This window comes from Choloepus didactylus, chromosome 2 (assembly GCF_015220235.1).
Source record: "Choloepus didactylus isolate mChoDid1 chromosome 2, mChoDid1.pri, whole genome shotgun sequence".
In the NCBI taxonomy this organism is placed as follows: Eukaryota; Metazoa; Chordata; class Mammalia; order Pilosa; family Megalonychidae; genus Choloepus; species Choloepus didactylus.
In genome coordinates this window covers 196,990,585-197,018,152 of record NC_051308.1, presented here as the reverse complement: position 1 = coordinate 197,018,152, position 27,568 = coordinate 196,990,585, and the positions used below count along the sequence as shown (strand labels likewise).

Sequence of the window (27,568 nt, the reverse complement as noted above, 5' to 3'; positions counted from 1 at the left end):
GAATAATGGTTGTCTTAAGGAAAAGTATTTATTGAGTTGTGAGATGAACTTACTTTTTTTGGCAAAGAACACCAGTTTTATTTGAATGAATAACAAACTATGGTATTCAGGTTTGGTATTTTCTCAAATATGAGCAAAGTGAGCCTGTCAATTAAAGAAAAACAACGGACAGTACTGTTGTCAATGATAAAATTTGCGCCTTTATAATAAAATCTGAATTTTGGAAAATTTCCATCTGCCACTCTGAGCCTGATAGCTTCCCAGTATTTAAATATTTTTCTATGAGATTGGTGGTGATACTAACAAACACAACTGATTGGTATCATATAAATCAGTGTATCAACATTTGGTTGATCTGTACAACTAAATGAATCATTATTTTCCAAATGACCAATTTACGATATTACAAAATCATGCATTCAAAGTGCAAGATATTCCAATGGATTGCTTTTTCCAAAGGATTATAATCAAACAGGATACTAAAATTTCATTAGTGTGGTTTCAGATTTCACTTTGCAACTAATCTTTAAGAAACTTATCACTTGCCAAGTTTGGTGTGTATTAAATAAGAATATCCACAATTATTTGAAAACCCTTATCCTAGTCCATATCTGTTTGAAGCAGAATTTTCTTCATGTATTTCAACCAAAGCAACATATTGCAACAGACTGAATGCAGAAGCAGATATAAGAATCCAGCTATCTTCTACACAGATATTGAACAGTTTGCAAAAATGTAAACCAATGGCACATTTCACTGCTTCTTGGGTTTCAAAATTAATCATTTTTCATTTAAAAATCTTATTTATGTTAACATGTAGCAGGCTTATTGTTATTTATAAATTCATAAATAAAATTTTTAATTTCTCAGTTTTAATTACTAATGGAAAATTGTACCATTCTGGGATCTCTACTAACTGCCTCCAATGTTCAACAAAGTTTCTTTACTCTAACTGGGAGGAATTCAATAGTCTCTTACCATGCTTATAAACTCAGAGAATTGTTCAGCTTACCCTATGATCACAGATTACTATTCAGTTAAAGGTTGAGGGGATCATCAGCCTGATTTCTGAAGATCTATGTAGCTTTCTTCTCTCCATACTTTGCCCTATGCATTCCAGTAATCTCTGCCTCACGGAATTCCTTTTTCCTTTTTTTTTTTTTTTTTTTTTTTTTTTTAATTTACCCAACTCAGCAAGATTATTGGGCTTTGCTTTGGTTCCCTTTTCCTGAACTGTTGCCCAGAAATCTCTTCCAGGCAGCAATCAAGGACAACTGCAAGGCTAACCTTTGTTTGTGACAAACCCTTTCTCAGAGATCACGCCTGTTTGTGGAGCAGTACATCATGGAAACACAGGCTCAGGTACAATAGAGACTCCCAGCAAATGACCACTTTATTACTTATACAGCACAAAGGTTTCAAAAGAGCAAGGAAGAAGATTCCACCACGGCCAGTTTCCTGGGAAGGCCAACTGCTCAGATGAAGGTCACTGGGTGGCAGTGCCGCATACTATGCTCTGTGTTAGAGATGAGGAACCAACTGTGGATGTTTTCCCAGGAAGGCCAACTGCTCAGCTCAGCAGCACCCCATGCCTTGCTTCACATCGGTGATAAGGAACACCTGCACTGCCCCAGTGATGGGCTTTTATACACTCCAGAGGGGGCCCTCCAAATCAGCAACCTTTGTGCCCTGATAAGCAGCTGGGGCTGGTTGAGAGTTAACATCTCCCCGGGCTGCCTCATGTCTCTTGCTAAATAGAAACAAACCTGCACACAAACATGCACAAACGGAAACATACCAAACACTTGCAGGCAAATGAACAAGAGTGGAAACATAACAAATACATACATGCAGACAAGCAAGAGGAGAAAAGAAGGTGGGTAGGCAAGGGCTGGGGGAAGGTTGCTAAATGTGTCTGTGACTTCCTCAGCACTGTTGTTCAATGTCTAAAAATAGTACGTTCACATATTTTGTCCAGTTTTCTAGCTGCTAACAATAGGAGAGCAAGTTCCATACCAGTTACTCCTTTGAGGGTAGAAGTGGAAGTTCCTATAATTTTTTTTATAGCTAACACAAAGTTATTACCACAAAAATCTCAATGCTTTCTTAGTTTTGGACAGTTTCAGAAAAACTAACTAGTAGAAATGTAGCTTATAAAAGCTTATTCCCCTACCTGTTGAATGCATTAATTCTTTCTTTACATTGGAAATTACAGTTGTTTTTATTCACATGGTTGAATATTAACATGAAGCAAGTACTGCCATAAGCATTTCACCTAACAATTAATTTTGTAGATTTATATGGATATTTCAAATGTTGCCCTCAGTATAACTGTCTTTGATTTTTTGTTTTTAACAGCAATCTTTCTCTAGAACTTTCCAGTATTTGGTGACGTGAAAGCTAAAGAAAAGAAAAAAAGCCTCCCTAAAATCTTAGTCAGCAATTACTTTTAATGGATTTTCGCCTGCCCAGAAGAGAAAGAACTGGCAAAAGGTCACTCCACTTAGTCTGCTATACTCCACTGAAAACAGATTTACAAACACTTTACTGCCACTTAAATACTTGAGAATCAGATCATTTACCATAGTGGTTTTTATTTTTCATCAGATTCCCAAGTTTTAATAAAAATAGTTTACATAATTTATTATCTTCTTTCAAGGTCATTTGGAAGGAATTTGTGATTTAAATTAATAGTATTAAACCTTTATAATTGATGGAAGGCAACTAAATATAGGGGGATACGGGGAAAAAAGATTTTGTCCATATCAACCAGAAATGACTATTAATATATTCCAATTACTTTCTTCCAGAGAGGAAAATGGGTAGTAAAAATTGGATACTGTGGCAGTACTAACCATTTCTGAGTAGAATATAGCACACTGTTGCAATGGTATGATCATGAGGATGAAAATCATTATTCCAGTTCTATCACTAAGTAGATAATCTACTGAGTCCAATTATGGACCTTTTCTGAGCCTCAAATTCCACATCACTAAAAAAAAGCAATGAATAAATTTCATTTTACAATGCCTGTTACCATTTTTGAAAATTTTAAAAATGTCAACACAACATGGCACTAAAAAGTCAAAATTGCTCCTAAGAACAAAATGAGACCTAGCTATCTCAGAGAACAAACATGATAAAGAAATCAAGTCTATCACCCAGAAGAAACAAAATGAGCAATAATATATCATCTAGATTCTTCCCAAGCACAATTCTCAAAAGTGAGTTTTCTCCCTTTTGTTCTAATAACAATGTCTATAATGTCAGAAATCTTTTATGGCCTCCATTCATTTCATTATTTTAAGCACTATAAGACACTAGGCCCTACAAAAATTCATGTTTAACTATGAAAACTGTTCTTTTAAGAAAAATCAGATTAAGATTCCGTATTAGAAGAGGCATTTTAGACTTTTATGGTTTTAGAGGACCTATTCCAGACTCCATTTAAAATCATTCTGGGATATGATTTAACCAAAAACAAGAATGATTTAATGGCCAAAACTACACTGCAATTTTCCTAATTTTACTCATTGCTTTTCCGTCTATACCATTCTGACCTCATAGATTCCAAGATGCAGCCCCTGAATATATTGCTGCTCATGCATATAAGTTAATGTAAAAAGATCATTTACATAGTACCTGTAATTAGGAAAAGAATCATAAATATGTGAATCTCTAAAGAAATATGTTTGTGGGGGTGGGGAAATGTGTAAGGCAAATGGATTCCAGAAAGTTCTGCTCATTTTATATAAATTATTTACAATGTATCATTAGGTACTACAGGATTTGAGATTATACCCAACAAAGCATATATTATTTTACTAAGCCCTACCAAATTGTAGGAGTTATCACCCAGGAGGCTTATGTTTAATTATCTGTGAGATTAAAAAATGTTTCTTCCCAAACATTACATTTCCTTTAACATTGAAAGAAACCTAAAGATTGTAATTAATAGATAAAGAGAACCTTTAAAATAACTTTTGGGGGAGCAAAATTCCAGTCATTTCCAAAGCATAATTATCAATTAAGATAAATTGATTTCCATTAGCAACTGTTTCCTATTTACCTCTTTGCTTCTTGAGCTGGTTTGAATCTATTATGTACCCCCAAGAAAGCCATGTTCTTTTAATCCAATCTTGTGGGGGCAGACCTATTGTGGGTGGTTTCTTTTGATTAGGTTGTTTCTATGGAGATGTGACCCCACCCATTTAAGGTGGGTCTTAATTAGTTTAGTGGAGTCCTTAAGAGAGCTGACACACACCCAGACACTGGGAGATGCAGACAGAAAGACATTTGGAGATGCTAAGCTAAGAGATGAAGCCCAGAGTTAGTCCCGGAGAAGCTATGTGTGAGAATCTGCAGACGCTTAAAGAGAAGGCCACTGGAATCAGAAGCTGAAAACAATGCAACCTGGGAGCAAAGGACTAGCATACACCAGCCATGTGCCTTCCCAGATGACAGAGGAGTTCCAGACACCATCCACCTTTTCCTCAGAGAAAGTATCTATCTCTTGACACCTTAATTTGGACATTTTCATGGCCTTAGAACTGCAAATATGAAAATAAACCATTTTAAAAGCCAATCCATGTCTGGTATATTGCATTTCTGGTAGCTTTAGCAAACTGGAACACTTCTTATATCATATAGAGCCTTTGTCAAAACTGAAACACCCTCTCTGTGTTCACCAAGGAACTGTTCTGTCATTCATACAATAAATTTTTTCTTAATTTAGTAGAAAGTCACAAGACTAGCTGTCTGTTCTGGGCTCAGCTACTAACTAGTCGTGGGACTAAGGGAAGAATAGACTTCTGAGTTTTTTTAAATTGTCATTCCTGTAAAATAAAGCAGCTAGACTAAATGGCCTCTAAGGGCTTTTCCAAACCTAAAACCTCATGTTTATGCTATACCCACTATGTGCAGAGCTCCTAGTTAAGCACTTTGATGAATACAAAAATGAATAGTATGTCATGGGATGAGAAGGGTTTCCTAATCACAAACATAAGAGGAAAAACTATGACAGAAAAGCCCAGTGGTGTAAAAATTAAAAAACTACCTCATCTCAAAAAGTACCATAAAATGAAAATGTAAATAACAAATTAGGGAAAATATTTATAAAACAGGTAACAGATGAAAGAATATCCCTATTAATATATAAAAAGAGCTACCATGATTGATAATGGCATTGCTGTACTGGGACGGTGATGTGTTCTGACTCCACATGAAGAGGACATGGAAATTTCCATTTGAGACCCTCCCAGATCTCACCCTATGTGTTTCTTCTTTTGATTTCTTAATTTTAAACCTTCTTGTATGACAAAAACATCATGAACGAGAATGAACACTGACTTGGAGAAGGTATTTATTATGCATCAACCTACAAAGGATTAGAACAGTATATATATTTATATACTGATTTATATGTATATAAAAAACAACCCTACAATTCAGTAAGAAAAAGACACACAACATAGTGAAAAAAATGGGAAAAGGACAGGAAAAGGCAAATCATTGACAAGCTAACCCTTCAACTCATGTGAAAAGACAAATTTAATGAACTAGAACACGGACATGCCATATAAGATGCCCAGACTAATTATGAAGCTATGGTATGTCATATAGCAGTGGGGGACAGTAATCTTTTGAACTTGCACATATCACTCAACTTAACAATTCCACTTCTAGGAATATTTCCTTGAAAAACTCTTGCTTATTTACACAATGAGCCATATACAAAAATATTCTTAACAGCATTGTTTTTAGCAGCAACAAATTTGGAAAATTCCTAAGTGTCTACTAAGGGGAAACTGCATAACTAAATGGTGTTACAGTAATGGTAAGCTGACACATCAAAATATTACACAGCAGTTTTAAAAACATAACCTAATATACCAAAATGTAGAAATCTCAAAACATAAATTTTCTGTGGAAAAAAAGCATGCTGGAAAATCATACATAGAGTATGATACTAACTACATGAAGTTTTAAACTTTGCAAAACTATATTAAAAATTGTTTAAGGCTAAATATAATTTTAGTGAGCATATAAAAACCTGCATGTAAATGGTGGAAACAAATTCTATACGGTGATTACCTCTGAGAAAAGAGAGAGAGTGAAATCAGAAAGGTGGACATAATGGCTTCAATTACATCTGCAATGTTACAATATTTCAAAAAAAAAACAAGGAAGAAATTATAGCAAAATTTCAAATATAATAAATTTGGGTGGTCAGTAAGGAAAAAAGTTCTTATAAATCAAAAAAATCACAATAGAAATATATAAACATACATACAAAAGGGAAAATAAATCTAGTGAAGAAGTCTTATCTTAGTAGTAGTGAAAGAAACATTAAAAACATAAGATAACCATTTGCTTCAAGGAAACTGACAAAGCTTTTTTAAATGTCCCAAATTGTTGATAAGGGTATAAATTAGTACACTGTTGATGGCAATGTAACTAATAAGACCTCTCTGAAGAATAATTTGGCAGAATATACCTAAAACTTTAAAATGTAGATGCCCTTTGACCCAGAATTGAATCCCTAAGCATCTATATTAAAGAAAATAATCACTGAGGTTCAACAAGATTCATCACAGTATTATCAGAGTGAAAGATCAGAGGTAAAGGAGAATTGAAAATAACCAGTAAAACAGAGAATGGTCAAATAAAGGATAAGATTCTTGAAGAATATTGGCAAATGATCATGATATAATATTACAAGTGAAAAAAGCAGATTATAACGTATCAAATATAGTATACTCAGTTTTGCTAGATATATATTTATATCAAATACAAAGAATGAAAATGGACACAAATGCAGCAAAATGTTAATTATAATTAAAAGTAGAATTGTTGGCAATTTTTACCTTTTTTATAGTTTTGTACATTCTACAAATTTTCTACAATGAATACTGGAGCAGGGATGGGGTTGGGAATGAAGTACTTAAAAAAAGGGAGAGGGAATTTCTGCCCCAGACCTCAAGGAAGAGTGAGCAAAGCAACTCCTATTTATTGAAAGGCTTCCTTCTCAGTGCCATATTTTAACCATGTATATTGATTAGCAATGGGGAACTCATTGCAGGTTTTAAAGCAAGAAAATAATCCAGCAGTAGAGCAAATAATTGAATGGGAAACAGAAAAGGTGAAACCTATTAGCAGAGGCTATTAAAATAGCAAGCCAAGAAATAGCAAATGAAAGCATAAACTGCCTTCATTGAGAATGGACAAGGTGATACATGAGACAGCAAATTGTGAAAAAGATTGTACAGCAATGTTTCTCAAGGTGTAGTTCTTAAGTCAATTTCATCATAATCACCTGTGCTGTTTGTTTCAAAAATGCAAATTTGTAAGTCCTACCCCATTACAGAATCAAAATCTAAATCTTTGGTACTCATCCCAGGAATTATACCCTTAATAACCACCTCCCCCAGATGATTTTTATGCACACAAAATTAGGTACACTCTTATGGGATTTAATAATTGATAGTACCAACTTGAGGTGAGAAGGATGGAGGAACAGAAGAAACGGCTTAGATAAGTATGTGGGCACTAGCTCCTTATTGCTGTGGCTCCACCATGATTAGCTGCTTTGCCACAGAACCTCTGTTTCACACTAGTATAACTTAACAATCACTTCTACCTCAAAGTGTCTCTCTGTCACTACCCAACTGCTTAATTTGTACTTTAAGACTATATTTTATTAACCACAGTAGCTGCTTACAATAAGAGCTTAATTTAACATTTTTGTGACAAGCCTATCCTTAAGGGACTAGAAGAGCACTTGGCGCACAATGAAATTAGAGCTTGGTGCATGTCAGGAAAAGAAAGCCTGTCAGAGGGGCTAGAAATGGAGGATGAGGCAAGATGGGAAAAAGTATGTACGTAAACCTAATAAGCTTGAACTCATCCCAAATGGTCGTTTGTGAGATTATATCCAACAAATTTATTCGCCTGTGAAACCACCACCATACTCGAGATAAAAAACATTTCCATCACTGCAAAATGTTCCCTCATGCCTGCCTTTGTACTTGATTCCCTAACTCCTGGCAACCACTGATCTGATTTATTTCACTATTTTGTCTTTTCCAAGACAGCATTTAAATGGAATTACATAGATGGTAGCCTTTTTGTGTCTGGCTCCTTTCACTTAGCATAATGTTTGAGGTTCACCCATGTTGTTGCTCATATCATTTATACATTCCTTTTCATTGCTGAGTAGTATTCCATCGCATGGTTGTACCACAAGTTGTTTTCATCAGTTGATGGACAGTTGAGGTGTGTGCTGGTTTGGAGCTGTTATGTACCCCAGAAAAGACTATGTTCTCTTAATCCATTCTTGTAGTAGCAGACCTACTGTTGGGTAGGATCTTTTGATTAGGTTGTTTCAATGGAGATGTGACCCAGCCCATTCAGGGTGAGACTCAATGCCCTTTGCTGGAGTCCTCTTTGAAAGCATAAAAGAGAGATGAAACTCAGAGTGCTTGGGAAAGCTAAAAGAGACATTGTGGAGTGACATTTTGGAGATAGCCATTGGAACCAGAACCAGGAGAGAAGCCGAGAGAGAAAACCATAGAAACCAGAGCCCAGGAAAGAAGGATCAGCAGATGCGAACCATGTGCCTTCCCATGTGACAGAGGAGCCCCAGATGCCATTGGCCTTTCTTCAGAGAAGGTATTGTCCTGTTGATGCCTTAACTGGGACATTTTCATGGCCTTAGAATTGTAAATTTGTAAACTAACAAATCCCCATTGTAAAAGCCAACCTATCTCTGGTATACTGCATTCTGGCAGCTTTAGCAAACCAAAACAAAGTGTTTCCAGTTTGGTAGCCATGATGAATAAAGCTGCTAAGAACATTCAGGTACAAGACTTTATGTGAACAAGTTTTCATTCTCTTGAGTAAATATATCTATGAATGGGAGGACTGAGGGCAGATGGAGGAGTAGAAAGCTCCAAGAATCAGTCCCTAAACCAGAACAACAATTAAAAGGTAGGAACTATCTAAATCAACTATTTGGAAACTCTGGAATTCAGCATAACACTGTGCAGCTTCCAGAGAAGAGCAGGAAGGAGGGACTGGAAAAGTGTAGTAAATAACAGTGAAATATGCTCTTGAGGCAGAGGCTACCGTCTCCCATTCCCCAACTTTGTGACAGGTATCAGTAATGTACAGGCACAATTTGCCGAGCCATGGTGGGACATAAAGACCTAGTTACCCAAGACCCTGGGTGTTTAGTCCGATTGCTGATCACTGATCACTGCTTTCAATTATCTACTCTAGATCACTGGGGGCCCACCCGGTACAAAGGTGGAAGAGGAGAGACTTAAATACAGTATGCTTCCTCAGTGCTACAGGGATAGTTGAAGGGTTGCATTTGCTGGGCAGATGCCAAGTCAAGAAAGCGGAGCTTTGGGGAACCATGGGAGAAGCTCTCAGTGTCCTTCCTGGCCACTCTGCCATCCCCTCCCCAGGGCAATTAGGAGGCAGTCAAAAGACTCCCTTTTTAGGTCCCTGGCCTCCTTCCAGCTGGGAAAGACTGATTTGGAAAACTCCTGTCCTACATGACCCCCTCCCGAATTTGCCCTCTAGGTAAAAGTAGCTAGAGACAATGAAAGCAGAATAAGAAACAATTGAGTCGGACACCTGGGCCAAAAGCTTACCTGTTTTGTCTAGCAGTGGAACCCCAGGAGAAGAAGAAGGTCTATTTCCTGGGGAATATAGGAGGAATTCAAATTCCTGTAAATAGGGGAAATCCTAAGGCCACTAGCAATCACAACCCAAGGACAACACATGGGCCCAGAAAAGGCAGGGAGGACCCTGCACTTTGCAAACAACTTGGGCTGACCTTCTTGACAGGAGGTCTGAAATTTGAAGGAGAGCATGAGCATACATGAAGCCAAGTAGTGAAGATTATGAAGGGTGTATTTTTACTTAGCTTTGCTTGGTTTTGTTAGCTCCTTACACTGAAGGAAATCTCTGTCATATCATTAGCTGGATATAAACTCAAGAAACAGAAATTGCAAAGAATAAATCTCAGAGTTAACATTTTAAATATTAAAATGTACAGTGTGGGGGTGTGCAGGTGGCTTCCGGTGTGAGTAATGAGTGGTGGCCGAAGCAGGGGGACATCAAGGGACACTCAGGCAGTTATTATGGCGGAAGGTGGCTTGGAGTGGGCTGGCGGGCACATCATCAAGATGCAGTGGACTACAGTGCCACTGTGGATCACTGCTTGCCCGAATGTGAGAAGCTGGCCAAGACAAGGAAACTGAGGCTAAGAGAAGCTGAGTCACAAGCCCCAAAGTCACACAGTTGTTAATATAGCGGAGCCAGGATGCAAACTGAAATCCAGTAGACTGATTCTAGAGCCATTGCTCTCACCCACTATGCTGTCCTGCCTAATAAGCCACGTAAAAAACCTGAATTCTGAGCACCTGCCCAGGGAATGGGGGCAGCAGGTCTTCATCCATCTCCAGTTAATCTTGGCCAATTGGAGATAAAGGCCCAGTCTTCTCAACTGTTCCAATTTGAGAGAGAAGCCACGAATATAGACTTTTATATGAAATGCATCTATATTTAGAAACTGGACACTAATCTGTTTTAAAGTACTATTTGGGCCAATACTATGTCAATCAAACAAAACACACCTATAGGCTAAAGTCAGCCCCTGAACCACCACTTTGGAATTAACAGAATGGAAGGAAGACTTCAAGAAGTTATTGAAACCCTTCTCTCTTTGGAAAAACAGGCCCGTACTGCTTCTGATACGGTGTCTGCATCCCGTATCTTAGTTGCAGTAGTGAAGATGTGCTGTGAGGCTAAAGAATGGGATTTACTTAATGAAAACATTATGCTTTTGTCAAAAAGGTGGAGTCAGTTAAAAAAAAGCTGCTGTAATCATGGTTCAACAGTGCTGTAATTATGTTGAAGAAATCACAGACCTTCCAAACTTCAACTAATTGATACTCTATAAATGGTTAGAGAATGAAAGATTTATGTTGAAATCAAGCATACACGACTGACTACAGCATTAGCAACTATAAAAGAACAAAACGGCGATGTGAAAGAGGCAGCCTCCATTTTACAAGAGTTACAGGTGGAAACCTGTGGGTCAATGGAAAAGAAAGAGCAAGCAGAGTTTATTTTGGAGCAAATGAGGCTCTGCCTAGCTGTGAAAGATTACATTCATACAAAATCATTAGCAAGAAAATTAAGACTAAATTTTTCCAGGGAGAAAATACTGTAATTCAATGATTCAGCTGGATCAACATGAAGGATCCTATTTGTCTATTTGTAAGCTCTACAGAGTAACAGATGATATTGTATCCCTGTATACAGTATATATATACATATATATATACACATACATATATATATAATACATATATATATATATATACACACACACACACACACACACACACACGATATTGTATCTCTGTATCCCTGTATACAGGCAGAAAGTGAAAAGTCGCAACAGGCTCTGAAAGTGTTGTTCTCTATATTATCTCGGCTCCTTTTGACAATGAACAATCAGATTTGGTTCACCAAATAAGCAGTGACAAGAAGTTAGAAGAAATTCCTAAATACAAGGATCTTTTAAAGCTACCACAATGGAATTGATGTGTTGGTCCACACTTGTTGAGGGTTATGGAATGGAATTAAGAGAAGGTTCTCTTGAGAGTCCAGCTACTGATGTTTTTGGTTATACAGAGGAAGAAAAAAAGGTGGAATGACTTGAAGAACAGAGTTTTTGAACACAATATTAGTATAATGGCCAAGTATTATATGAGAATAACAATGAAGAGGATGGCACAACTTCTGGATCTATCTGTTGATGAATCAGAGGCTTTTCTCTTGAATCTAGTAGTTAACAAGACCATCTTTGCTAAGTAGACAGGTTGGCAGGAATTATCAACTTCCAGAGACCCAAGGATGCAAATAATTTATTAAATGACTGGTCTCAGAAACTGAACTCATTGATGTCTCGGGTTAACAAAACCACACACCTCATAGCCAAAGAAGAGACGATACCTAATCTACAATAAGGGTCTTAGTGCCATTAATGCTTTTAGAAAAGAGTTAAAATTGGAAGTAATTAAAAAAAAAGAGACTATTATCATGGTGTATATGTTGGGCTTTTTCTCCTTCTATTTTCAACTCCTTTGTCTAAAATTTAAAAGACAGTGAACATGTTTGAGGACCTTTTTAACTTTTAGGATCCCTGACTTCATTAATTGTTTAACTTTATGTTTGCAATAGGTAGAAAAATATAACATTTTTATTGTCTGAGTACTCAAAAAATTGTGTCATAACTTACCCAAATATATTTTCTATTGTTTGAAACCTTTTTAGCTATTTGTTTCATTCACTAACAACCATAATTATAAAAATAAAAGCAGTATCTGCAAGTTTAAAAAAATGTACAATGTGCAACAAAAGATTACAAGACAAAGAAACAGGAAATGATGGCACATCCAAAGAGAGTAAAAATCCAGAAAACATCAAAAGATCAGACTGTGGACATGCCAGACAGAGACTAAAAAAATGATCTTCAACTGGCACAAGGAGATGAAGGAAAATACAGAGAAAGAACTAAAGGATATCAGGAAAACAATGAATGAACAATATGAGAATCTCAATAAAGATAAACAAATTTTAAAGAGGAACCAAAGAGAACTACTAGAGTTGAAGACCACAATAACTAAAATGAAAGATTGCCAGAAGGATTTCAACAGCAGACTGGAGCTGACAGAAGAAAGAATGACTAAACCTGAAGGACAGACAACTGAAATGTCAGCCTGAGGATCAGAAAGAAAAAAGAATTATAAAAAGCCAAAATAGCCTAAGATTCCTGGAGGATACCATCACGAAGATATAGGCACTATGGCAATTCCAGAAGGAGAAGAAAGAGAGAAAGTGGCAGAAGGAATAGTCAAAGAAACAATGGCAAAGACGTTCCAAACTTAGCAAAAGACAAATATGCATATTCAAGATGTCCAGAGAACAACAAAAAGGATAAACTTGAAGAAAAATATGACATCCTGTCCAATAGTCAAATGCAAAGGAAAAGGAGAGAGTTTTGAAAGCTGCAAGAGAAAAGCAAAGTGTATATACAAGGAGAACCAATTAGGCTGACTGCCAATTTCTCATCAGAAACCATGGAGGCAAGAAGGCAATGAGTCAGAATACTTAAAGTGCTGAGAGAAAGTATCATCAACCAAGAATTTCATATCTGGCAAGACTTTCTCTCAAAAATGGGGAGATTCAAAAATTGAATGTGGTGATGAATGCACAACTATGTGATGATACTGTGAACGACTGCACACTTTGGATGATTGTATGGTATGTGAATGTATCTCAACAAAATTCCATTTTAAAAATTGCAAGAAAAAAAAATGAGGGAGAGATTAAGACATTCCCAGATAAACAAAACATGAGAGTTGATTACCAGTAGATATGCCCTATAAGCAATACTGAAGGGATTTCTTCAGACTGAAAAGGACACTAGACAGTTCAAAGCAACATAAAGAAATAACCTCCAGAAAAGTGAACCATATGTAATTACAAATGCAAGTACTCCACTTTTTATTTCTTAAATAATGCTAAAATGAAAATGCATTAAAAGTAATGATAAATTGATGGTTTTTGACAAACAATGTACAAAGATACAATTTGTAACAAGTACATAAAAGATGGGGGACAGAGGAGTATAGCAACAGTTTATGTGTATACTCTTGAAGTCACGTTGGTATCAAATCAAATGCAATTGTTATATATTTAGGGAAGTTAAATTTTAATCCCATGGTAATCGCAAAGAAAATATATGAAAAAAATACATCCAGAATGAAATGAGAAGGGATGGAAAATGGTACAATCTAAAAATCAACTAAATATGAAAGTAGGCATTAATGGAAAGAATTGAGGGACCAAAAAGGTGTAAGACTTACAAAGACTAAATAGCAAACTGGCAAAGGAAAAGTCCTGCATTATCACTGGTTACTTTAAATGTCATTGGATTAAACTCTTTAGTCAAAAGGCAAAGATTGGCAAAATGGATAAAAAAAATATGACCAAACTCTATGCTGTTTATTAGAGACTCAGCTTAAATTCAAAGATACATATAGGAAGAAAGTGAAATAATGTCAAAAAAAAAAAACCAAACAAAAAAACAAAAAAGAACTAGCGGGCAAGTAGCAACTAAAAAGAGCTACCAATATCAGATAAAATAGACTTTAAGTTAAAAAAACTTTTAACGAGGGACAAAGAGAGTCATTATATACCAATAAAGGGGTCAATGTAAGATGACATAACAATTATAAATACATATGTACCTAGCAGGAGAGCCCCAAAACATATGAAACAAATATTGACGGACTTGAAGGGAAGAAATAGATGGTTCTACATTAGTAGTAGGAGACTTTAATGCACCACTTTCAATAACGGACAGAACATCGAGACAGAAAATCAGTGAGGAAGCAGAACACTTGAACAATACTCTAAACCAACTGGATCTAAAAAAGACACATATAAAACACTTCACCCAATGACAACAGAATACACATTGTTCTCTAGTGCACATGGATAATTCTCCAGGATAGGCCATATGTTAGGTCACAAAACAAGTCTCAATAAACTAAAAAATATTGAAGTCATGCAATGTATCTTCTTAGACCACCATAGAATGAAGACAGAAATCAACGACAGAGGGAGAAAAGGAAAATTCGCAAATATGTGGAAATTAAACAACATACTCTAACAATCAGGAAAGAGAAAACAAGAGGAAGGCACAAGGGAAATTGGGAAATATCTTGAGGCAAATGAAATTGAAAACACAACATACCAAAACTTGTGGGATGGCAGGGCTGAGAGGGAAATAGCTCTAAATGCTTACATTGAAAAAGAAGAAAGATTTCAAATCAAAGACCTAATTTCAAAAAAAAAAAAAAAAAAAAAAGGTATTTGTTTTAATTTCTAAGAAACTGCCAAACTGTCTTCAAAAGTATCTGTACCATTTTGCATTCCTACCAGGAAAATATGAGAGTTCCAGATGCTCTGTAACCTTGTCAGCACTTAGTATTCAGTCTTTTTAATTTTAGCTACTCTAGAAGGTACGTAGTTATAGCTCGGAGATTTTAGTTTGCATTTGTCTAATGACCGATAGTGTTGAACATCTTTTCATATAGTTATTTCCCACCCATGTCTTCTTTGATGAAGTGTCTGCTGAATCTTTTGCCATTTTTTTCATTAGGTTTTGGTCTTCTAGAGATTTGAGAGTACTTTATATAGTCCGAATACCTTTATAAGGTGTGTGTTTTCCAAATATTTTCTCCCAGTCTGCAGCTTGTCTTTTCACTTAAGAATGTCTTTCAGAGAGCAGAAAGTATAATTTTGATGAAGATCAATTTATCATTTTTTTCTTTCTGTGCTTTCAATATCCTATCTAAAGAAAACTTTACCTAACTCAAGGTCACAAAGATTTTCTTCTAAAATTTTATAGTTTTAGCTTTTATATTTACGCTTGTCAACTAGTTTGGGTTAATTTTTGTACAAGATCAAGGATAATATTTTTTATTTTTGCCTATGATGGTATCCAACTGTTCCAGGTCTATTTGTTTAAAAACTATTTCAAACTGAATTGAATAACCCCAGAAAAATAAATTCTGACCATGTTTACATATATAAATAATATATATCTCAGATTTATAACTACATAATTATTATATAATAATATAATATATATATTATACAATAACTATATAACACTAACTACATCCATAACAATATATATGGATCTGTTTCTGGACTCTATGCCATTGATATATCTGTCTATCTTTTTTGATCAATGCCACACTGTCATCATTACTGTCTTAACAATTAGGTTGTATGTGTGAGGGTGGGCACAATGGAGTTCTGTGTTATTGCTTTTATTTTGTTTTGTTTTTTTGGCAACTTTCCTGCAAGTCTGAAATTATTTCAAAATAAAAAGTTTTTTTTTTTAATTAGGTAGCATAAGCCATCTAAGTTTGCTCTTTTTCAAAATTGTTTTGACTATTCTAGATCATTTCATGTTAATTACATATTAGAAGTAGCTTGTCAATATCTATTTTTTACAAAGCTAGAATTTTAATTGGAATTGCACTGATTTCATACATCAAAATGACATTTTAACAATATTGAATCTTCCAATCCATAAACATACTGTATCTCTCCATTTATTTAGGTCTTTAATTTTTCTCAGCAATGTTTATAGTTTTCAGTGTAAGGTATTGCATATATTTTGCTAAATTTATCTCAAAATATTTTTTTATTTTATTTAAATATATTCACACACCACACAAATCATCCAAAGTGCACACCAACTATCCACAGCCTCATAATAGAGCCATGCATTCATCACTAAAATCAATCCCCGAACACCCTCATTACTCCAAAATACAAAAATAAAAATAGGAATAAAAATAAAAGCAAAACAGAACACCCAAAACATCCCCCACCCTCCTCCCCACCTCCATTATTCATGTACTCCCTGTCCCCATTCCTCCACCCACCCATCCACACACTGGGCAAAGGGGGTGTGAGCCACAAGGCCCCCACAATCATACGGTCATACCATATAAGCCATACGGTCACACAATTGTCCCCAAGAATCAAGGACACCAGACCACAGCTTAAAAGCTTCAGATACTTCCCCCCAGCCACTCCAACAAACCAAAAACCAAAAAGGGATGTCTACACAATGCACAAGAGTCACCTCCAGAATGACCTCCTGACTCTACTCAAAATCCCCCGGCCACCGAAACCATACCCTGTCCCATTTCTCTTCCCTCTCCCAGCCCAGAAGGCTCCCCTAACCCCACAATGTCAGGTCCAAAAATATTTTTTGAAGGTATTGTAAAAATACATGTTTCTAAATTTTTGTTTCCAATGGTTCATTGCTAGTACAAAGAAATAAAATTGATTTTTGTATACTACTTTTGTATCCTGTGGCCTTGCTAAACTCAATTATTAACTCTAGTAGCATTGTTGTAGATTCTTTGGGACTTTCTACATAGATTCTTAGGACATTTGTAAATAAAGTTTTAATTCTTCCTTTCCAATCTATATGTCTTTTATTTCTTTTTCTTGCGTTACTGCACTGTCTAGCACCTTCAGTAGAATGTCAAAAAGAAGCGTTTGGCATAAACATCCTTGCCTTGTTTTGATCTTGTGGGAAAGCATTCAGTATTTCACCATAAAGAGCAGAATTTCTGTAAATGTCTTTTATTAGGTTGAGAAAGTTTAACATTTATTCCTAATTTCTGAGACTTTTTATCAAATATCATTGAGTTTCATTAATTTTACTGTTATCTGTTGAGATGACCCTATGTTTTTTTTTCTTTTTTAGTCTGTTGATAAAGTGCACCAAATTTTTTTTAATCAGGGGAGTGCTAAGCCTATATTTTGTATTCTTAAGTAATCACTTACAAGTGACTTTTTATTAATTGGTTAGGCCTATCCCTTACTAGACTAAAAGTTCTATGAAAGCAAATGCCATGCCTATTTTCTCCTCCATTCCATATCTAGGATAGTACAGTGCCTGGATCAGAGTAGAAAATAAATACACACTGAATGAATGAACAAATACACAAACAAATGGGTGGAGAGCAGGAAGTATATGAAAAATCTGATGGAGTGGGGATAAATTAGATACAGTAAAAATAATTAGGAGGCTATCTGGTTGAGGGATGATATTTCCCCAACAGAACAGCTAAGAAACAAAGGTTCTAATCTGATTTGGGAAAACAAAACAAAACAAAAATTAAACAATTTCAGGGTTTTCTACGTGGCTAAAATTTCTGGAGAAACTTAGTCTGATGTCAGTCTATATCAGGGTTTGAGTTATTTTTATAACCAACAAAGGAAATGAGGGCAAGCAGTTTGTGGTATTTTTCCTGGGCTAACACATTCCCTTGAATTCACCTAAATCTCTGGACCAAGAATAAAAGTATGGCTAGGTATCTCTGGTCCTCTTCAAACTAGAATATAGGTTCCAAGCTTATAATGGAGTTTCCAAACCAAATCTCTTTAAGGGATAGCCTAATATCTTATAATGGTATAAATGAATAAAGGGGGCAAAAGGGTCAGGAGAAAAGTGGAAGGGAGAGGGCCAGCTCAAAAGTACCACAATCCTAAAAATGCCAGGTGTACCAACATTTTACAAGTAATTGACAGACTTATAAAAAGTGGTAATAACTGACAATGCCATAAATTAAAGTCCCTCTTCCTATTGCTTTCTCTTCTCCAGACTTCAGCCCATTCATTAATCAGTAACCAAACTAGGCTTTAAAAGGCAAGTAGACTGGTGAACTAATCAGAAATTCAGAAGTGTATAGGAACTGGTAGTGCAGGAAAGGAAGTCTAGCAAGAAAAATTTGCAAACCACAAGAAAGGGGAAAGAAAAAAAGACAATACTTTTTACTTCTTCATTTTTTTACTATTAGACTACAACTCATCCCATTTTTCAAAAAATGCATTCAACACATAATTAATAAGTACCCACTATTGCCAAGCATCATGTAGAATATAAAGATAAAAAGATATTATATCCATCTTTAAGGAACTCAGTCTAACACACAGACAGACATGCTAAGAAACCACAATAACAATTGCTGTATGAAGAAATGTAAAGTATTGAGAGAGCACAGAGAATGAAGTAACACCAATCCCCATATGTCTCTGTGAGACTCTGAAATGAGTTGTTGCCAGACTGCCATACTAAAATAAATCATGGTCGTAAGGTGGACAAGTATCTGGAAGGGATGTCTCAGACAGAATGATTCCAACAACTAGCATTTATACCATACTTTCTAATTTCAACACAAGTCTGTACACTGGTTGAACGAACTGAAGATGTTTAGCCTTGAGAAATGGTGGGAAATAGTACTTCTTTTAATATCTGAAGAGCTGTCAACAGAGAAAAGAATGTATTTACCTTATATGCTCTGCTACCAAAGGAGAATGAGGTAAAAAGAGTGGAGATTATATACGGCAACTTGAAATAAGAAAAACCTGACGCATACTGGTGATAACTCTTTGGTGTGTGTGTATGGTATAAAATGTTTATATATAAAATTCTAATTAGAGTTGTCCAACAATGGAATTCCTGCCTGTTCCAGTTTGCTAAAGCTGCCAAAATACAATATATCAGAAATGGATTGGCTTTTACAATGGGAGTTTATAAACTCCCACAGTTCTAAGTCCATGAAAATGTCCAAATTAAGGCATCAAGAGTAAGATAACTTCTCTGAGGAAAGGCCAATGGCATCCTGCGTTCTTCTGTCACATGGAAAGGCACAAGGTCAGAGTGTGCTGGTCCTCTCCTGGGTTAAGCTTCTGGTTTCCACGGCTTTCTCCAAAATGTCTGTGGCTTCTGTCTTAGCTTCTCTCTTAGCTTCTACCAGGGACAAACTGGATTACATATCTTAGTCTCCCTCAAAAATGTCTCTCACAGCTTTTCTGAGCTCGTTCTCCCTCTCTGTGAGCTCTCTTAAAGACTCCAATAAAGAATTACAACCAACCTTGAATGGGCGGGGTAACATCTCCACAGAAAAAATCTCATCAAAAGGTCCCACCCACAAGATTGGATTAAAAGAACACACTCTTTTATCGGGTACATAACAGATTCAAGGCAGCACACTGCCTTAAAATTAATGAGCATCCCATCGCTAAAAGTATTTGAACACACACTGGATGATCCCAAGACAAAAATGTGTGGAAACGAGTACTTCTTCGGTGAGCATTTAGACTACATAGTTTTGAGAGATCCTTCCAAACCCATTAATCTAAATAAACTAATAAGTCACTTATTTTTATTTTGTCAGGGGTATCGGTTCTGGCTATCTGAAAGTAATGTGAAAATAAGGGATTTAATGAACAAGAAATGGCAGGAACGGAAGCAGGGTCGGGGAAGGGAATAGTAGCACCAACTTGTCATTAGTGGAAAAGGAGAGCTTCTATTTAGCAAATTTTCAGCTATGTGAAGACGCCCAATCCCAACTTTATGTACGCTCAAGACTAAATACTCCTCAGTATTCTCCAGGCACATCATTTTCATTCCTGCCTCTTGCTTTACCTTTGTCTAAAATATACTTTCTCCCTACTTTGTTCACATGAAGTATTTTGACTCATGTATCACTGCCTAGTTCCTCCCTGAAATCTTTCCTGACCATTTCTGTGATACTATTTATTCCTTTCCTATATTCCCAAAAGAGCAGAAAAAAACTGAATTAAATGCTTCCTTTTCAATATCCTCGTAACACTCTGTATGCACTTTTTGTAAATGCAATTTTACTGAGATATAGTCACATAACATACAATCCTTCAAAGTGTAAAATCAGTTGTTCATGGTTGTGCATTGATCACAATTAATCTTCGAACATTTCATTACTCCAAAAAATAAAATAAAATTAGAATAAAAAAGAGAACATCCAAAACATTCCATTCTCCTCCTTCCCCCATTGTTCATTTACTTTTTTTCCACACTCATTTTATTGACTTTACCAAAAAATAAAAAAATTAAAAAAACCATTTCAAATAAAACCAAAACAAAAGAGTAAGAAAAAACAAATAACCTAAAATAACTACAATTGCTTCCAACATGTTCCTACCCTATCCCAAGAAAATAAACAGACTATAACCCAACAAAGGAATAAGAAAAACAAGTAACCTAAAATAACTACAATTCTGCGAATGTGTTCCTACCATACCTCCCAGAAATTAACAAACTATAGTCATTCCTGAGCATTCCCATAATTTTAAGTTTACACTCCATAACTTGTCTGTTCTTATTAGATTATTGTGCTATCATAAGATCTCCTACATTCTACAATAAAGACCATTTATTTTACATTTTTCACAATGTTCACATTAGTGATAACATACAATATTTCTCTTTTTGTGACTGGCTTATTTCGCTCAGCATTATGTCTTCAAGGTTCATCCATGTTGTCATATGTTTCACGACATCGTTCCTTCTTATTGCTGCCTAGTATTCCATGTGTGTATGTATGACATTTTGCTTATTCACTCATCTGTTGAAGGACATTTGGGGTGTTTCCATCTCTTGGCAATTGTAAACATCGCTGCTATGAACACTGGCATGCAGATATACGTTCATTTCACTGCTTTCAGATCTTCTGGGTATATACCGAGAAGAGCAATTGCTGAATTAAAGGTTAAGTCTATATCTAGTTTTCTAAGGAACCACCAGACTGTCTTCTAGGGTGGCTGTACCATTTTTATACAGTCCCATTAACAATGAATAAGAGTTCCAATTTCTCCATGTCCTCTCCAACATTTGAAGTTTCCTGTTTGTTTAATGGCAGCCAATCTAATTGGTAGGAGATGATACCTCATTGTGGTCTTAATTTGCATCTCCCTAATAGCTAGTGAAGCTGAACATTTTTTCATGTGTTTTTTGGCCATCTGTATTTCCTCTTCAGAGAACTGTCTTTTCATATCTTTTGCCCATTTTATAATTGGGCGATCTGTACTACTGTCGTTTTGAGTTGTAGGATTTCTTTATATATGCAAGATATCAGTCTTTTGTCAGATACGTGGTTTACAAATATTTTTTCTCATTGAGTTGGCTGCCTCTTCACCTTTTTGACAAATTCATCTTTTTGACAAATTCCTTTGAGGAATGTCCATTTATCTATTTTTTTCTTTTGTTGCTTGTGCTTTGGGTATAAGGTCTAGGAAGTGACCTCCTAATACAAGGTGTTGAAGATGTTTCCCTACATTATCTTCTAGAAGTTTTATGGTACTGTCTGTTATATTGAGGACTTTAATCCATTTTGAGTTAACTGTTGTGTAGGGTGTGAGGTAGGGGCCCTCTTTCATTCTTTTGGATATGGATATCCAGTTCTCCCAGCCCCATTTGTTGAATAGACTGTTATGTCCCAATTTGGTGGTTTTGGGGGCCTTATCAAAGATCAGTTGACTGTAGATCTGGGGGTCTATCTCCAAATTCTCAATTCGATTCCATTGGTCAATATACTTATCTTTGTGCCAGCACTATGCTGTTTTGACTACTGTGGCTTTATAATAAGCTTCAAAGTCAGGGAGCGCAAGTACTCTTGCTTTGTTTTTCTTTTTTATAATGGTTTTAGCAATTCGAGGCATCTTCTCCTTCCAAATAAATTTGATAACTAGCTTTCCCAAGTCTGCAAAGTAGGTTGCTGGAATTTTGATAGGAACTGCATTGAATCTGTAGATGAGTTTGGGTAGAATTGACATCTTAATGACATTTAGCCTTCCTATCCATGAACATGGAATATTTTCCCATCTTTTTAGGTCCCCTTCTATTACTTTCAGTAAAATAATGTAGTTTTCTATGTATAGGTCTTTTATTTCCTTAGTTAAGTTTATTCCTAGGTACTTGATCTTTTTAGTTGCTATTAAGAATGGTATCTTTTTCTTAAGTGTCTATTCAGTTAGGTCATTTCTAGTATATAGGAACATTACTGACTTATGTGCATAAATGTTGTATCCCGCTACTTTGCTGAATTTGTGTATTAGCTCAAGTAGCTGTAGCATCAATTTCTCAAGGTTTTCCAGATATAAGACCATATCATCTGCAAATAATGACAGTTTTACTTCTTCCTTTCCAATCTGGATGCCTTTTATTTCTTTGTCTTGCCAGACTGCTCTGGCTAGCACTTCTAGCACAATGTTGAAGAACAGTGGTGATAGCAGGCATCCTTGTCTCATTCTTGATCTTAGAGGGAAGGCTTTCAGTCTCTCGCCATTGAGTACTATGCTGGCTGTGGGTTTCTCATATATGCCCCTTATCATATTGAGGAAGTTTCCTTAAATTCCTACCTTTTGAAGTATTTTTATCAAAAAAGGATGCTGGATTTTGTCAGATGCTTTTTCAGCATCTACCGAGATGTCCTTTGATTTTTCCCTTTCGATTTGTTAATGGGTTGTATTACATTGATTGATTTTATGTTGAACTATCCTTGCATGCCTGGAATGAACCCAACTTGGTTATGGTGTATGATTTTTTTTTTCAAGTGGGTCATTTTTTTTTTAATTAAATTCAGTTTTATTGAAATACATTCACACACCATACAATCATCCATGGTATACAATCAACTGTCCACAGTACGATAACATAGTTATACGTTCATCACTACAATCTATCTCTGAACATTTTCCTTACATCAGAAAGAACCAGAACAAGAATAAAAAATAAAAGTAAAGAAAGAACACCCAAATCATCCCCCCCATCCCACCCCATTTGTCCTTTAGTTTTTATCCCCATTTTTCTACTCACCCATACACTAGATAAAGGCACAATCACACTGTCGCCCCTTGTAATCTACATTATTATATAATTGTCTTCAGGAGTCCAGACTGCTGGGTTGGAGTTTGGTAGTTTCAGGTATTTACTTCTTGCTATTCCAATACATTAACACCTGAGACGTGTTATCTATATAGTGCATAACAATGTCCACCAGAGTGACCTCTCGACTCCATTTGAAATCTCTCAGCCACTGAAACTATTTCATCTCATTTTGAATCCTCAAGTGGGTCATTTTTATTTTTTAATGCATTTTTTATTGTGAACTTTAATATATATGCATAACAGTGATAACTTTCAAAGTACAATTTAACCAGTAGTTAGCAAATTTCCAAGAATGTTATGGGTTACAGTTCCCCAGTTTCAGTTATTTCCATTACTGTAAAATATTTACAGAAAAGTGTTAACTTTCGATGTACAGCTCAATAAGCAGTTATATAAGTAATTGCAAAAACTGTTATGGGTTACAGTTTCACAGTTTCAGTTTTATCCTTATGAAATATAGGGTATATACAGAAAGGTGAAGACTTCCAAAGCACCATCAACAAGTAGCTATAGAGCAAATTTCAAAGTATGTTATAGGTTACAGTTCCACCATGTCATTTATTTCCTTCTAGCTATTCTAATAACCTAGCATCTAAATATATACATATATGTAAAGTTTCAGTATTTACAGACCTTCGTTAAATCCTATCTTGTTTGTTGCTACCCCTTCCTCTCACTTAATCTCTTTCTCCATCTTCAGGTGTATCTAGGCAGTGACCACCCTAACTTGTTCATATTAAAAGGGGGTATTATCTTAATAGGTCAAGCCCTTGACCCTGGAGCCCACCCCTACAAAGCCCGACAATGCAAAGGAGAGGCCAATCCTACTCACAACCGCACCCTCCCCCGCTGCTCAGATGTGGCTCCTCTCCAAGCCAAACCAGCAGGTAAATTCACCGCCCCCTCTCCCCATGTGCGGCATAACTCCCAAGGGTACAAATCCCCCCAACAATATGGAACATGACTTCCAGGAATGAGCCCGGACCCCACACCATGAGACCGAGAAAGACCCCTGGACCAAAAGGCAGAGGAGAACTGAAACAAAACAAAGCTTCAATGGCTGAGAGACCCCAAATGGAGTCACGAGATCACTCTGGAGGTAACCCCCATATGCCATAAAAATATCCCTTTAATTTCTAGTTTATTAGAATAGTTAGAAGGAAATATCTGAAACTGCCGAACTGCAATCCAGTATCCTTGACTCCCGAAGATGATCGCACAACTATACAGCCCACATGGTGTGATTGTGCGACTGCGACAACTCCACGGCTCACAATCCCTCCACCCAGTGTATGGACATACAAGCAGAAAAAATGTGGAAAAAAAGTAAATGAGTAATAGGGAGGAGGGGGATATGGGATGCTTTGAGTGTTCCCTTGACTTCCATTCTCATTCTTATTTTTAGTTTTTGGAGTAATGAAAATGCTCAAAAACTGACTGTGGTGATGAATGCACAAACACATGATGACACTGTGAACAACTGTTCTACATTTCGGATGACTGTATGGTATGTGAACAGACCCCAATCAAAAAAATGAGGGGGAGAGAAAGGGAATGGGATGGTTTGAATGTTCTCTTTCACCCTCATTTTCTTATTTTCATTTTTATTTTTTTGAGTGATAAAAATGTTCAAAAATTGACGTGGTGCTGAATGCACAACCATACGATGAAACCACGAACAACTGCTGCACCCTCTGGATGACTGTATGACATGTGAACATATCCGAACAAAATTATATTTAAAAAAAAAAAAAAAGAAAAAAATAGTGGGGCACCAAATAAATGAGAAAAGTTCTTTACTGAAAAAAAAAGGGGGGGGGGGCGTTGACAGCATGGGGAAGCTGCATCTGATTATTGTTTTTAAAGAGCCTTCTGCCTCTTTAAGACTTGTCTGGCATAGGAACACTCTGGTGGATTCAAGTTTCCGAGACATAAAACTTAGTGAGTTAATTTTTTATAGACTCTAAGGCAGGGACCTAGGTATTTTGGGACTACTTTTGGTAAGGGCATGGATACTGTGGCCTCAGGGCCATTTTTTAAAAATTAAATTCAGTTTTATTGAGATATATTCACACAGCATACAATCATCCATGGTGCACAATCAACCATTCACAGTACCATCATATAGCCATGTACTTACCACCCCAATCCATCCCCAAACATCCTCCCCACACCAGAAAGAATCAGAACGAGAATAAAAAATAAAAGTAAAAATGAAAACCCAAACCATCACCCCATCCCACCATATTTTTCACTTAGCTTCTGTCCCCATTTCTCAACTCATCCATCCATATATTGGACAAAGGGAGTGCGATCCACAAGTCCCCCACAATCACACTGTCTCCCCCCCGAAAGCTACACTGCCACACAATTGTCCTCAAGAGTCAATGCCACTGGGCCAGAGTTCGACAGTTTCAGGTATTTACCTACAGTCACTCCAACACACGAAAACCCACAAAGTGTCATCTATGTAGTGTGCAAGAATGTCCACCAGAGTGACCTCTCAACTCCACCTGAAATCTCTCACCCACTGAAGCTTCACCTCGCCCCACTTCACATCCCCCTTAAGTCAAGAAGACACCCTCAATCCCACGATGCCCAGTCCAGACTCATTCCTGGGAGTCATATCCTGCGTTGCCAGGGAGATTTACACCCCTGGAAGCCAGGCCCTATGCAGGGGGGAGGGCAGCAAGATCACCTGCCGAGGAGACCTAGTTAGAGAGACAGGGCCATATCTGAGCAACGAAGAGGCACCTAGAAGGAGACTCACAGGCAAAACCACAAGCAGGACTAGACTCTCCCCTGCAGCAATAAGCTTCACAAGGAAAAGCCAGAAGATAAAGGGCCCAACATACCAAGCTGTCAGTCCCCATCATTTGTGAGAACATCAGCAACAATCCAGGTGAGGAAGTTCAACACTTCCACATTACTCCCCAGCTCCTCAGGGGGTCCTGCATATGTATTTTTATTCTCCACTCAGGGCCATTTTAAAATCATTTTGATTTCAGCTGTATTAAAACATGGGACCTGAGCTTAGAAGCATATTAAAAAATAGACATTTGGGCATTTTATTACTCATAGTACTCATTATAGTCTCTCTGGTGCACTGTTTTCTCCCCAGATTATTAACTGGGGGTATGCAGCTGCTTGTGAACAAGCAAATGCTGTCTTTATGCCTTCTCCAAGGAAAGGCTGCTGGCATCTGGGGTTCCTCTGTCTAATGGGAAGGAACATGGCAACATCTACTGGTCCTTCTCTCCTGGGTACTTGTTTCAGTGGCTTTCTCCAAAAAGTCTCTTGGAATTTTCTCTCCCTTATCTTCATAAAGGATCCATGTAAAGGGATTAAGACCCACCCAGGGTGTCCAAAATTACATGAGGCAAACAGTGGCAACACTGAAGGGAGAAATAGACATCTTTATGATAATAATTGGAGACTTCAATACACCACTCTCATCAATGGATAGGGCATCTGGTATCCGTGGGCGGGTGCTTCCAGCTTACTTTGCCCCTGAAGGACAGCGTGGGTTCACTGCACCTCGGCGACCTAAGTCGGGCCAGCGACCCGCTTCCACTAACGGGAACGGCGGACTCAAGAGAGCAATAGTCACTGCCGCCACCTTCTGTCTGGTGTATGATTTTTTTAAAGTGTCTTTGGATTAGATTTGCAAGTATTTTCTTGAGAACTTTTGCATCTATTTTCATTAGGGAGATAGTCCTGTAGTTTTCCTTTCTGGTAGCATCTTTACCTGGTTTTGACATTAGAGTGATGTTAGCTTCATAAAATGAGTTAGGTAGTTGCGCTGGTTTGAATATATTATGTCCCCCAAAATGCCATTATCTTTGATGTAATCTTGTGTGGGCAGATGTATCAGTGTTCATTAGATTATAATTCTTTGAGTGTTTCCATGGAGATGTGCCCTATCCAATGGTAAGTGATGACTCTGATTGGATAGTTTCCCTGGAGGTGTGGCCCCGCCCATTCAGCATGGCCCTTGATGAGTTTATTGGAGCGCTATATAAGCACAGAGAGAAGGAGCAACCTTGCTACAGCCAAGATGGACACTTTGAAGAATGCACAGAAGCTGAGAGAGGAGCTGCAGATGAGACGCAGTTTGAAGACGGCCGTTGAAAGCAGACTCTTGCTCCACAGAAGCTAAGAGAGGACAAATACCCC

General features: G+C 36.8%; 1 protein-coding gene and 1 pseudogene across 1 annotated transcript in view; one reads left to right on the top strand and one right to left on the bottom strand.

Annotated features, from left to right (window-relative positions):
* Window positions 1-27,568, bottom strand: part of FAF1 (Fas associated factor 1) — a 618,418-nt gene that overhangs the window by 356,565 nt on the left and 234,285 nt on the right. The gene's annotated exons all lie outside the window — the stretch shown is intronic.
* Window positions 10,152-12,047, top strand: LOC119527351 (annotated as a pseudogene).